The following is an 11,963-nucleotide window of genomic DNA, read 5'->3' on the forward strand; positions in this document are numbered from 1 at the left end:
GCGATCCATAATTATCAATCCTAACTGATAAAAAAACTCTCCGTAAGCAGGACTGGTTCTGGACATTTTTCAAGTGTAAGCGAATGATATTTTAGTGATTAAAAAAATCGCCCCTCCCCTTCAGTTGGCGCCTTCTGGAGCCACGTAGTTCGCGGGATTCGAGATCCGATCCTGTCCGTATAAGGCGTAAATATAACTGTTCAAAGTTGATATTTCACACTCTGTAACAAGTTTTTTTTTTTAAACGTGATCATCACGTATTCCCAAGGGATCAGCATGATCCGTCCAGGGAATTTGTTAGTGTACGTCCATGCCCGAGAACCGGTATTCAAACCCAGGCCTGCACAGTGACAGGATAGCTCTCTAACCACTCGACTCTGCCAGGCGGTTATAACAAAAACTATTTTTAAAAATTGAGGCTTAAATCCGCGAGTTCGATACCCGATACCGCAAGTAGTCAACTGAATGGTTCTGAAGAGTTTCTTGGCACTTTCGCAAGATAGCAGCGCTATACATGCAAGTTAGGGGGGGGGGCGAATTTTGGGCACTGTCCCTTATATTCGGGTGAAATAACCACTTCATGATAGCATCTGGTTATGTATTTTAATCCAGTATCATAAGAAATCGGTTATATAACGACATTGTTTCACGATTCTTTGAGAGAATGCCGATACAACAGTTTATAGTGGCATCGGAGCCGGGGGTGCTGTGGGTGCTCACCCACAGAAATTTGTGGAGCGGGTCCCCGAGAATTGATTCAGAAATCAAAATTTCTTACATGAAGCTGAAGACGAGCCTCAACAGGTTCGAAACCCTTCCGACGCCCCTCCGAGTTTGCATACTCGTTGCGGTGAAGATGTAACAGTTATCGCGGATGTAAAATGTGCGAGGAATAATCGCCTTGACTTTTGTAGGCAATTGAGAAGGTAATAAAAAAAATCCCGAGTGAGAGAGTTCATTTCATGTCATTTCGTAGCTTCGCCACCTGCTGTCTTACAAGGAAAATCAACTCTCTTAGGTTGTTGAGCTAGATCTAATTAAAAGTGGCGCAATAAAAAATTTTAAGCACTCTCTCCTCAATGTAGGAACATGAAGTTACTAAAGACTGTATTCACAGGTAGTTGTGAAATCACTCACGCGTGAAAGCAATCAATCCCTTTGAGCAACTTAATTGGAAGTAAACAGAGGTTATTCATATTTTGACATTGAACCACGCGGTAATGCAATATATTTCCATAATAACGAGAAGTCTTTTCTTGAATAGAATCAAAATTTCCGTTTCTTAAATCTCTAACTTGCTGCAACAATTAAATTGTAACTTATTAATGATATACTGCAATCGGGAACTCGTATTTGAAGCATACTCGAGCTTTTCAGCATTATGATCTCGCATTACTAGATTTAAGCCTACCAAGAGCAGGCCATGCCTATACATGACCAACATATAAGAGTCATTATTAATGGAATAGGAAAAAAAGGCAAGCTAAAAATCTCTAATTTTTTTTTTTATTTTAATATTATCTATTCGAAAAAAAGTCAGGTATATTGTATCAGAGTTATTTCAAAAATCTATAAAAATGAAATACTGTAGTCTCATTTAATTTTTATGAACCAGATGGGGAAAAAACTTATAAAATTATACTTTCTTGGCCGTACTCCCGTACACAAGAACAGTCAAACCACCATAGGATAATTTAATGAAAACTCTATTACCAATCCCAATTAGAAGAAATCGTGATTGTTTTATTACTAAAAAAATATATAATTTAGTTTGTTTCAGAAAAGCCGTGGACGGTAGTTCTGGGCTACACTTGCACACTTGCTGCAACTGAACATGCATATGATGTTACACTGTATTTCATGCTAATATAAACATGTCACTTCTATAAAATTCGCTTAATGTGTTCAAGTAGAAAACTTTATGAACTTAAACTATTTCAATGAGATTTTTTCAAATATTAAAAAATACATAATTGACACGTAAAACAGATGTATGCAAACCATGTAAAAACTATATTCTCGTCATGTTTTAACCTTTGCCAGCTTGATTCGTCTCAAATAAAATTTGTTTTACGTTTTATTCGAAATCACTAACCAACGAAAATGTATATCCAATGAAAAAATTAGAGACTTTTAACGGCAATAATTTCCACCATATTTTAAATAAGACAAAAGTGTAAATGAATTAAGGGTGTCGATATCAGTCAATACCGCAAAAAATTGAAAAAAATTATCATGCTGTCATATGTGTTTGAAAATTTCGTTTTCATGCACATTGTTACACGTATACAATATTTTTTTTTAGTTTTCATTTTGAATTATGTTCTTTTTTTGACTATTCGTGTTTATGTATTTTAATTCATCCCTGTAGCTTTCATCATCACTTGAATGGTCGGTGCCTCATAAAATGAAGAGTTTTGTACCGTGTTCCCGTAAACTTTAACCTTCTTTAACCCTCTCAGTAGCAATGATGGGATATCTCGCCTCCTTAAAAACACTCTTATTTTGGCAATGCGTAGCTCAGATATCTTTGTACAGCAGGCTTTTTCCGCGAACATGTTATACATCCCCACCAACCTGTCAGATCAACTGCTAGTGAGCGAAGTCAGCTTTTGTTCAAAGTTTGATAACACAAATAGAGAGAGACTGGTTTTTTTTTTCTTTTTTTTGGAGTGGTATAGGAATATGCGTGCAGCATAAATAATATAAAAATCCGTAGTATTTCTCTTCCTCGGTTGTTTTTTTTTAAATATTTTTCATGGAGTTGGGGGAAGCACTATTATCTGCGCAAAATCTGAAAAAATACTCTTCTTAATATATGACATCCATATTTGTTATGGGCATCTTTTTCCCAGCCACCTCGTTGGGCATTTTGCCTGTGGCGTTGTATTTGTATTTGTATTAGAGAAAGGTATGGCATTTTTTACAGAGAGTTTACTGATTTCTACAGCGGCAGTTATAATGTGGCTCATTGAAATTTTAAAAACCACTTAAAGGGCTAAAAAACTCTACCGTTTACATACAGAAATGAAAGGGCTCGTGTCAGCTGCTATCGATTATAGATATTTTTTTATGCACATATGTCATACCATTAAGTGTTTGGCATGCATCCTCTCTCCCCTTTGAGAGTAACTTTCAGAAATATTTGTTCAATATATAATGTTTATTATAATCTTATCTTTTCGAAAACTCTTATCTTTAGAAACGAAAGGGAAAGAAACTTTCCGGCAGATGGTATAAACAAACCATGATAATGATAATTATGCGTACGATAAGGACAGGAAAAATTTGATGTGTTTATCGTATATACGGGTCAACAACGCAATCAATCACATTCTCTGATTTTCCTAAATATAGCGAGTTTGTTTTTATGATTTTTATGTTGAACTTAAGTCCAATGGGATAAGATACGATGAATACATAGCGAAGAATCTAGACAATGCTATTATATTTTGTATATATAGAAAATGCGTATACACACAAGTAAATATGTATATGTGTGGTATTCAGTATATCCGAGCAAATTAGTCACGTTCTACATTTTTTAAAGAGAAAACCTACTGCATATAACAGAGGGTTCCACAATCGTCTGGGGTTTTTCAGAATGGGATAGCAAGAAAACAGTGACAGATATTAAAGTCATTCTTACGGAATATAAATATGCAAAGTCAAAAATTTCATTCACGTCATTCATGTTGCAAGGGGTTGTATAGTTATTGAAACAAAAAAAAAACTTTTTGTATGGACACCCTGTGCCCAAAAATTCAATTAGAACGTTGTTGTCTGTCTCTTCTGATGCCAACAAAAAACTTCACATTTCTAAGCGCAATATTCGCATAGATATTTGAATTCAAAAATCGAAGGAAAGTTGGGAAAGAAGCGTTGTCCGTTAGTTTTTGCTGTGGTCGTTCCCAATTTTCCTCCGATTTTCGAATTCAAATATCTCTGGGAATAATTCACTACGAAACGTGATTTTTTTTTTTTTTTTGTTGGCATCAGGAGAGACAGGTCAACAAATTTCTATACAAATACAAATACAAGGCCACAACACGCGAAATGCACAACGAGGTGGCTGAGAAAAAGATGCCCATAACAAATACAGATGTCATATATTTCTAAAATACAGCAACCCATAATGGGTTTTTGGGCGCAGGGTATCCGTACAAAAAGTTTTTGTAATTTCAATAACTATGCATTCCCTTGCAACAAGGATGACGTATCTGAAATTCCTGACTTCGTAAATTTATATCCCGCAAGAATGACTAATATCTGTCACCGTTTTCTTGCTATCCCATTTTGAAAACTGTCAGTCGATTGCGGGACACTGTAGAAAAATTTGCATGCCTAAAGTGAATTTTGAAACATAATTCCAATTAATTTGCTATTATTAGATAGGCGAATAATCATCAGTGTAATAATCACCATTTAACTTTCAATACCATTAATTTTAATCAGTTAAACATCATTGGTTTCATTTCATTTTTTCACTCTGCCACATATTTATTTTATTGTCTAATTACACAGTTCTTGGTTCAATGATTAATTCAGTTTCCTTTGTAATTATTCAAGATAGTGAAGTTTTGTACACGTTGCAAAACAAAAAACGGGAACTTAAGACACCCAAAAACATGCAGTTCTTGATCACAATCAGCTTTATCAACAAAAAAACCGGGATAGACAGAGTTATAAATAAGCAAATTCTGTGTCAACGAACAAATTGCAAGGTTTTAACAAGATTTTCTTAAGAAGGACTTCTCCGCTATGACGAACTTTGCGCTGTTTTTTGCTTTAAAAGCTAATGATACTTGCCTTGATTAAATCAAATACAGATGCACTATGTGAAAATAAAACCATTGACAGTGCAAAAAACCATGTTATTTTATGTTTGGTTTAAATGAAGGAAAATATTTGACTTGTGAAAACAAACATAGAACCACTATTTTTGCTTTTTGAAATTTTTATCAAAAAACAAGTGAAGTTTTAAGTTTTACTTAAAAGGACTTTAACCTCTCTTTATGCAAGACACATTTATTTTTTAAATAAAGTTGTTCTAGAAGAAGATGTGCCTTACCTGCTCCCGAATATGGACAGGAAAAAAAAGCAGCTAATGTCACGTATAGTCAAAATTCGCAAACACGCGGATGCATGTTAGAAACCTTGATGGACACAGGGCCGTGCAGCCTCACGCCATGACGGTAAAATTTGCGGTCCATTTAAAAAAGTAAGGGAAGTTGCCACTAGAGTCGCATATTGATTCTTAATAAGGGCCGTGTTTTGATTGGCCACTCTGATCGCTATAGCGACGATAAAAATATCAAAGGAAAAAAATTTTTCTGGCATATAGGGGCGCAGTAGTAAATAAGGTATAGAGTTCTGAAGTTGGTTTCGGTAAAAAACAAGAAGAAATACTTTTCTCTAATTCTGTTTCATTATCTTCACTCGATCAGAACAAGAAATGGGTGTTACCTACACTTTGTGAAACAGTGTTCGAGACTATACGGGGGTGTACGCGCCGACTAAGAAGATTACTTGGATACAAAGCGTAGAATATTGCTTTTATTAAAAGCTGATTCATCTTACTGGACATTATCAACGGAGGGTGAATTGAACTACTGTATATGGTTATAATAATAAGTAAGAAAGATTATCATCCGACGATTTGACCATTCATAGTGATATCTCAGAATGTGTATAGAAGAAAATATTTTCGCCGCGCGTGGCTAGTCTTGACCAATTCACGAAGAACTATTCAAGGAGTGAATTAATTGAATGATTTTATTTTGCTTTAATTATTTTTTTATGTATAAATTCTGAAAGCAGAAAGCGCCAAAATTAAAAAAAGATTTATCGTTGTATCCACGGGTTTCAGTCCCTTCCACGGACAGTAACAAACATCTTTTATAAATTGAAAAATACAAAATTTCGGCCAAACTCTGCACCAATTCCGGCCACTGACTCCAATTTAGTCCGTGTTTTATCTTGTTCATGAAGAGATTTTTAAAAAAATCATTATATTAACGCTGTCAGTGGCATTGATGAGATATCTCGCCTCCTAAAAATACCCCTTATGTTAGCATTGGCGAACCCAGATATTTTCAAAAGTTGATTTGTCAATAAAACACTTTTCCCTATAACAGGCTGAGGCTGATTACATACTATTCCCATTTAAACTAGCTGGCGTCTGGTCCAGACGATCTGGAAGAAAACGAAACGGTTGGATTATGAGAAAGTAAAATAGCACTTCTCCCCCCCCCCCCCCAAGCATAGTTTTATTTCAAACTCATTACCTGCATTCGCATCCAAAAAACTTGGTTCAAATTCTCTCTTTTCAAAAGAGTATGCAAGGCACCTACATTCTTTAGCAATCTTAGAATAAAGAGGAGAGGAATATACCAAGCCCCCTCTAAGAACGGGACCACTCAAGGATATTTGGCCAGTATTCACATATGAGCCGTTGAGTACAAGAGTGGTGTAAATCAAAAAATGTACTTTCAAGATAATTAGTCTTTTATAAGAAGTTCTGTAAATTTTGAGTTATTGAGAGAATAAGATACTTTTTTCCACAATCAACTCAGTATTGAACATGCATTCCCGTAACTATTCTGGGGTCCCACAAACCCTCATTTTTCTGAGCATAACCCTTACACGAAGACCGCAGGAAAAAGTTTGTCACGGGGCTCTGAGAAGGCACGCTACAGCGCTGTGAAAATGTGTAACTATTTGTGCACATTTCAGTGATACTCATTCAGAATTTGATGAATTATTCTATAGTTAATTGACCTTTTTACACTATTTAGTGCACGTACACCATTTGTGCATGACTTACACCAATTTTTTGCATGTAATGAAATTTCATTTTTGTTTCTCTCATTAAAAAAACTATATAAAGGAATTAAGGCATAAATAAAGTTAGTTTTTTTATAGCATTTTATTATATTTATTCATTTTTTAAATCAGCATTATAAAGAGGAAAAAGTCTTCAATCATTTCTTTTCAGGAAGGTCTGGGGGGCCTATTTCTGCGATTGAGCTTTCTTTACTTGGTCATCATAGACAACGATCTAATGTTATCTATTTTTCTGGAAGTTTTTAAAACAATAAAGAAGGGATGATGGATGCATAAAAGAAAGCAAGTCCATCATGTCCTTTTTTTCCGTTTCGGTAACGGGCCTTAACACGGCATTTTGCAGGTGGCAATCGGAGTGTGTGAAACTGTTGTAGATCGTTGAGTGTATGTTTGTAGTACATAACATGTAGGCTGTCCTGCCTGAATTGCATCCAACTTATCTTGAGCCCGGTAGCAGGGCAAAGCGAACTGTGCAATTGCACAGGGCGAAAAAATACTGTATACATGTAAAATGACCAAGCGATGGAAAAAAATTAAATGTATGAGTATATGTAGTTGATTTTTTAGGAAAAGAATCTATGAGCAGTGCACCTATATACATACAGTATATACCGATTTCGGTCACGATAAAACACACGCACTTGAACTCTTTTCGTTACCCTTCTAGTAGATATTGGACAGCTTTCTTTTTTCTTTGTTCTGTGAAAAATAAAAAAACAAACGGAGGAAAATCTTCCTCTACATCGCCCCCACTTTTCTCCAGCTTTTCTCTGTGTTCCATGCACTTTGGCGCCCTAGAAACAACCAAGAAGGGACGTCAAATCTGAGGTGAAAGGGTGAAAAAAAATCATGACGAAATCTCGCTGTTCCTTTGAACGCATCACTACAAAGCGATTAAAACAGAAGCTTTTTTTTAATTGTTTCATTTTAGGGAGGTCAAGGGCATCAAAAATGGGTCCCGCACTGGTGAAGATTTTGTCTCGAGCAACCCCTGAATGCAACGTATGTGTATGGACTGAAAAATTCCAACGAACCTTACATACACAAGTGAACACCTTTCCGGAGTTTCATAGACCTACGTTTTAAATATCTAGGCCTAGAATGAAGCATGTGCCTAAGGACAAAACCTCTTATTAGATACTACTTAGGAGCCTCATAGTCTCTATCTGGGAAGCTTTTCTGAGGTGTCAGCCACAAAAGGGGCGCTTAAAGGAAACCCCTCTTTTTCGTTTCAAGAAACTAACTTCTTCGTCCCTTTAAAGCCAATTTGGAAGAAGGGGGGGGGGGGCAGGAGAGGAATAAGAGAAAGATAAGCACGACCACTCCCCAAGAGCTGGATAATACAGGAGAATGAATTTGCTCCATATTTTTTACGGGACAGTAGTGACTAGCAATAAATCGCCCCCTCCGACACATCACCCTGGATCTCCGTCTTGGGGAGGGGTGTGCCGACTGCTGGTTTTGTGTTTTGCACAGGGCGCCACGTGATCTAAGACCGGTCTTGCTTGAGCCACTGTACTCTCTCTGGTGTACCATTTTCACTAATTTTTTTTCTTATAACAACCTTTTCCAACTGTACTGTTGATTTGAGCTCTTGCTGGGACATTACTTGCACATGGAACCTATTCTTCTTCCAGATTGAGCGGATAATTTCGTACCAGTCCGGAGGTAGTACGTATTGCACTTTATTTCTGGCGGCAGTTTTAATGTTTCCAAAATCTGAATCATTTCTCATAAAACTGTGCCCTAATATACAAAATATTTGTGATCAACTACCGTAATAGTATTATTCGGGTCCATGACAATTTTCATCCATGTTAAAGCTAATCTGAAATTAAAATTTTGCCTAGTGCAACTGTCAATGAACGCTACTAGGTGTTTTTTGCAGCTGTTTCTAATTCAAAATGCTTTGTGAGACAAGAAGCTATTTCCTAGAACCCCCCTGGAATCAATCGTCGCATCCCATACGTACATCCAAGGCTTATCCTACATCAACTCGTGTTTCTTTCATTCCGCCGCTTGTAATATGACTTACACCACTTTAGCACAAAACGTTTCGCCATTTCATTTTCTACTAATAAACTTTTGCTGCAATATGGCGATAACCAGCTGAACTAGAGTCACTTGTGCACAAAAAAGATTGAAGTTAAAGCTACTCACATATAGTGTAAGGATTGTACGAAAAATGACTTACACCACTCTTGCACTCATTGGCTCATATGAGGAATTTATAGTGTAAATAAAAATAAAGAAAACTAAGGTTTTGACTTGGCGTGTTCCAGGGAAATGTGTAGGTTAGTTGTATCTCGTCCCGTTTAGTATTTTACGGGGCAGACAATTTTTTCCCATATTATTCTAGCGATGATCATCTCCCAGCTCCGTTTTTTTTTAAAGACGGAAACTCCAACAAGAGTCATGGGGAAAACTTTTTGTAAACCGAGCTCAACTCCACACACATACAGTCTATAGTCACTAACAATTCACTATCGAGAGAGATTTGTGCTGGTAGTATGCGTTGCGTGTGGACTAAAGCCACGCGAATCGTGGAAATCATATTCTCTGGGGGGGGGGGGGGGAAGACCACAACAATCACAAAAATTGCTTCCATAAGGCTACGAAAATATAAAAAATTACTGTCCAGGAAAAGACCACGAAAATTACAAAAAATTACACAGCAGGAAGATTACGAAAACATAGTAAATTATCTTTCAGAAAAACCATAAACAGCCACGAAATTTGTTTCAAGAAGACTACTAGGACAGCAAAATTAGCGTTGTGTGAAACTACGGGAATCGTAATATTAGAGTTTTTGGAAGACCCCGGAAAACGAAAAATTAGTGTTCTAAGAAAAAGACGAGAATCTTGAAGACCACTGGAATCATTAGAATCTTATTCGAGGGAGACCACGGAAACCGAAATGCTTTTTTTTTAATTGTTGCGAAAATCATATTCTAGAAAGACCATGAGAATCACTAGAACCAACATAGACAGGGGCGTAGCCAGAAATTTCGTTCGGGGGGGGGGGGACCAAAGTGATAGAACAATAGATTTGGCCATCTTTTTCCCTTTTTTCGGCCATTTTCTCACATTTCGGGGGGGCCTTGCTACGCCCTTGAACATGAATATTTTATATAGCTTGCTTTGCACTGATCCCTTAGGCACAACAGAAGTGGACCATGTATGTTTGCACGTGTAATGTTCCTATAGGTTGTGTTGTAATTACTTTGTGTATTTATGCACTGTATATGCGTGTGTGTTGTTGATAAATTTCAGTTTCAAAAAGACTACGACGATAGCAAAATTTGGAAGAGCACGAAAATCACAGGAATCGCAAAAATCATATTTGAGGAAAGCCACGGGAATCACGAAAATCGCATTCTTGGAAGAACCATGAGAACAACGGAAGTTATGTTCTGGTCTAGGTAAGCAAATGCGAATCGTAAAATCACATTCTATGGAGTGAAGAACAACAAAACCAGTTCTAGGAAGAGCTTTACTTCCCTCAAACTGAGCACAACCAACACATTCTACAGCACAAAGCCTCCGCGCGAAGTTTTGGCGTCACTGAAGTCGTCCATTTCACCTGTAGTCATTGGATATAGCAGTCCGACGTATGCGAAATCTTTACTTTTTTTACAGTATATCCAACGACTATAGGTGAAATGGGCGACTTCAGTGATGTCACGAGCTTCGCGTGGAGGCCTTCTGCTATAGAAGGTGTTGGCACAACTCCGGTCTATCATCATAGGCAATTTACTGCGGAATAAGTTGTACCGGAAATGTGCGTGTGTACCTAACATTCTGAGAGCATATCTAGTGTTGTGCGTGAATGTTTAATGCTGTCATCTATTTTTCAAACTGTGAGTGAAGTGTAATGATTGAATATTTATACCGTTGTAGATCTGATTCTCTCTGTGGAGAGACTTTTTAACGGGGAGATCAGCTCACATTCACACCTCGAAGTTAGGAACCACAGAAAACAAACTTCAGCTGACCACCACTGTGCCGACGGTGAAGTTCGAACCCAAGTTCTCGCGATGTGAGTTCGTCACTACGACCACACGACCGCACAGTGGCGTTGTAGCAGGACCACGGAAATGATCAAAATCTTATTCCATGCCAACCACCAGAGTCAACAAGAATCACGGACGTTGTGTTTCAAGAAGACCACGAAGATCGCAAAATTTGTTCTAGGAAGAGCACGAGAATCACAAAAATCGCGTTCGATGGATATCCCAGAATTCACGAAAATTGTTTAAGGATCGAGTATTATTTTAGGAAGACTCCATGAAAACACAAAATTTGTCCTAAGAACACGGAAATAATTACGAAAATCATTTTCTAAAAAATGACCACAAGAATCATTAGAATCTTATTGGAGGATATGCCCTAATAATCGCTTCTTTTTTTTATAATCGTTAAACTCGCATCAGAACATAGGAAGATCAAGACAAATGCGAAAATATTCTGGGAAGACCACGAGAGAGAATTTAAAAAAATAATAATTCTGGAAAGACTGCGAAAACCCTCTAGAATATGTTCCAGGAAGACCACCAGAACCATGAAATTTCTTTCAAGAAGACTACGGGGATCACCAAATTTATTCTATAGAAGACTTCGGAAATTACGAAAATCATATTCTAGATCTAGGAAGACGGTCGATAATTTAAAAAAAATTAATTCCCTATGTACATCGCGAGAGTCGAGCGATATTCGAGAGACCACGAATTCATAAAAATATTTTAAGAATCTCAAGAATCTTATTCTAGGAACATCATGAGGACCGCAAAATCTATACTCTAGGACAGTGGCGCGCAAACCGTGGGTCGCGGGGGGGGAGGGGGGCAATGAATATATTGGCTCCGTCACGCCAGAATCGCGAACGCGCAATGTCCTTGCAAAAAAAAAACACCACGTTTGAATGTTTACTCTACCCATGTTACTGAAATTATTTTCCTAAATTTTTTTGTTACAAATGTTCCAATAGGGATACACATTCGTGTTTCACAACTTAGAAAGCAAAATATGGTATCCAAACAGCGGATTAAAAAAATGTACATTCGTACATGTGGCTGGTGATATTAATAAGTTAGTACTTTTATTGGCGGATGACTTGC

The 11,963-nt window shown here is 37.2% G+C and overlaps 1 protein-coding gene across 1 annotated transcript in view; it reads right to left on the reverse strand.

The window, feature by feature from the left end:
* LOC149065827 (protein tyrosine phosphatase domain-containing protein 1-like) overlaps window positions 1-5,195 on the reverse strand; it is a 50,100-nt gene extending 44,905 nt beyond the window's left edge. Inside the window, exon 1 of the mRNA XM_089253626.1 lies at window positions 5,072-5,195. The gene's annotated coding sequence lies outside the window, so the exon portion shown is untranslated. The remainder of the gene's footprint in view (window positions 1-5,071) is intronic.
* Window positions 5,196-11,963: the final 6,768 nt, after the last annotated feature.

The sequence above is a fragment of the Pholcus phalangioides genome, unplaced genomic scaffold (assembly GCF_987345545.1).
Source record: "Pholcus phalangioides strain wild (caught in Gottingen) unplaced genomic scaffold, Ppha-v1.0 ptg000039l_1, whole genome shotgun sequence".
Taxonomy (NCBI): domain Eukaryota; kingdom Metazoa; phylum Arthropoda; class Arachnida; order Araneae; family Pholcidae; genus Pholcus; species Pholcus phalangioides.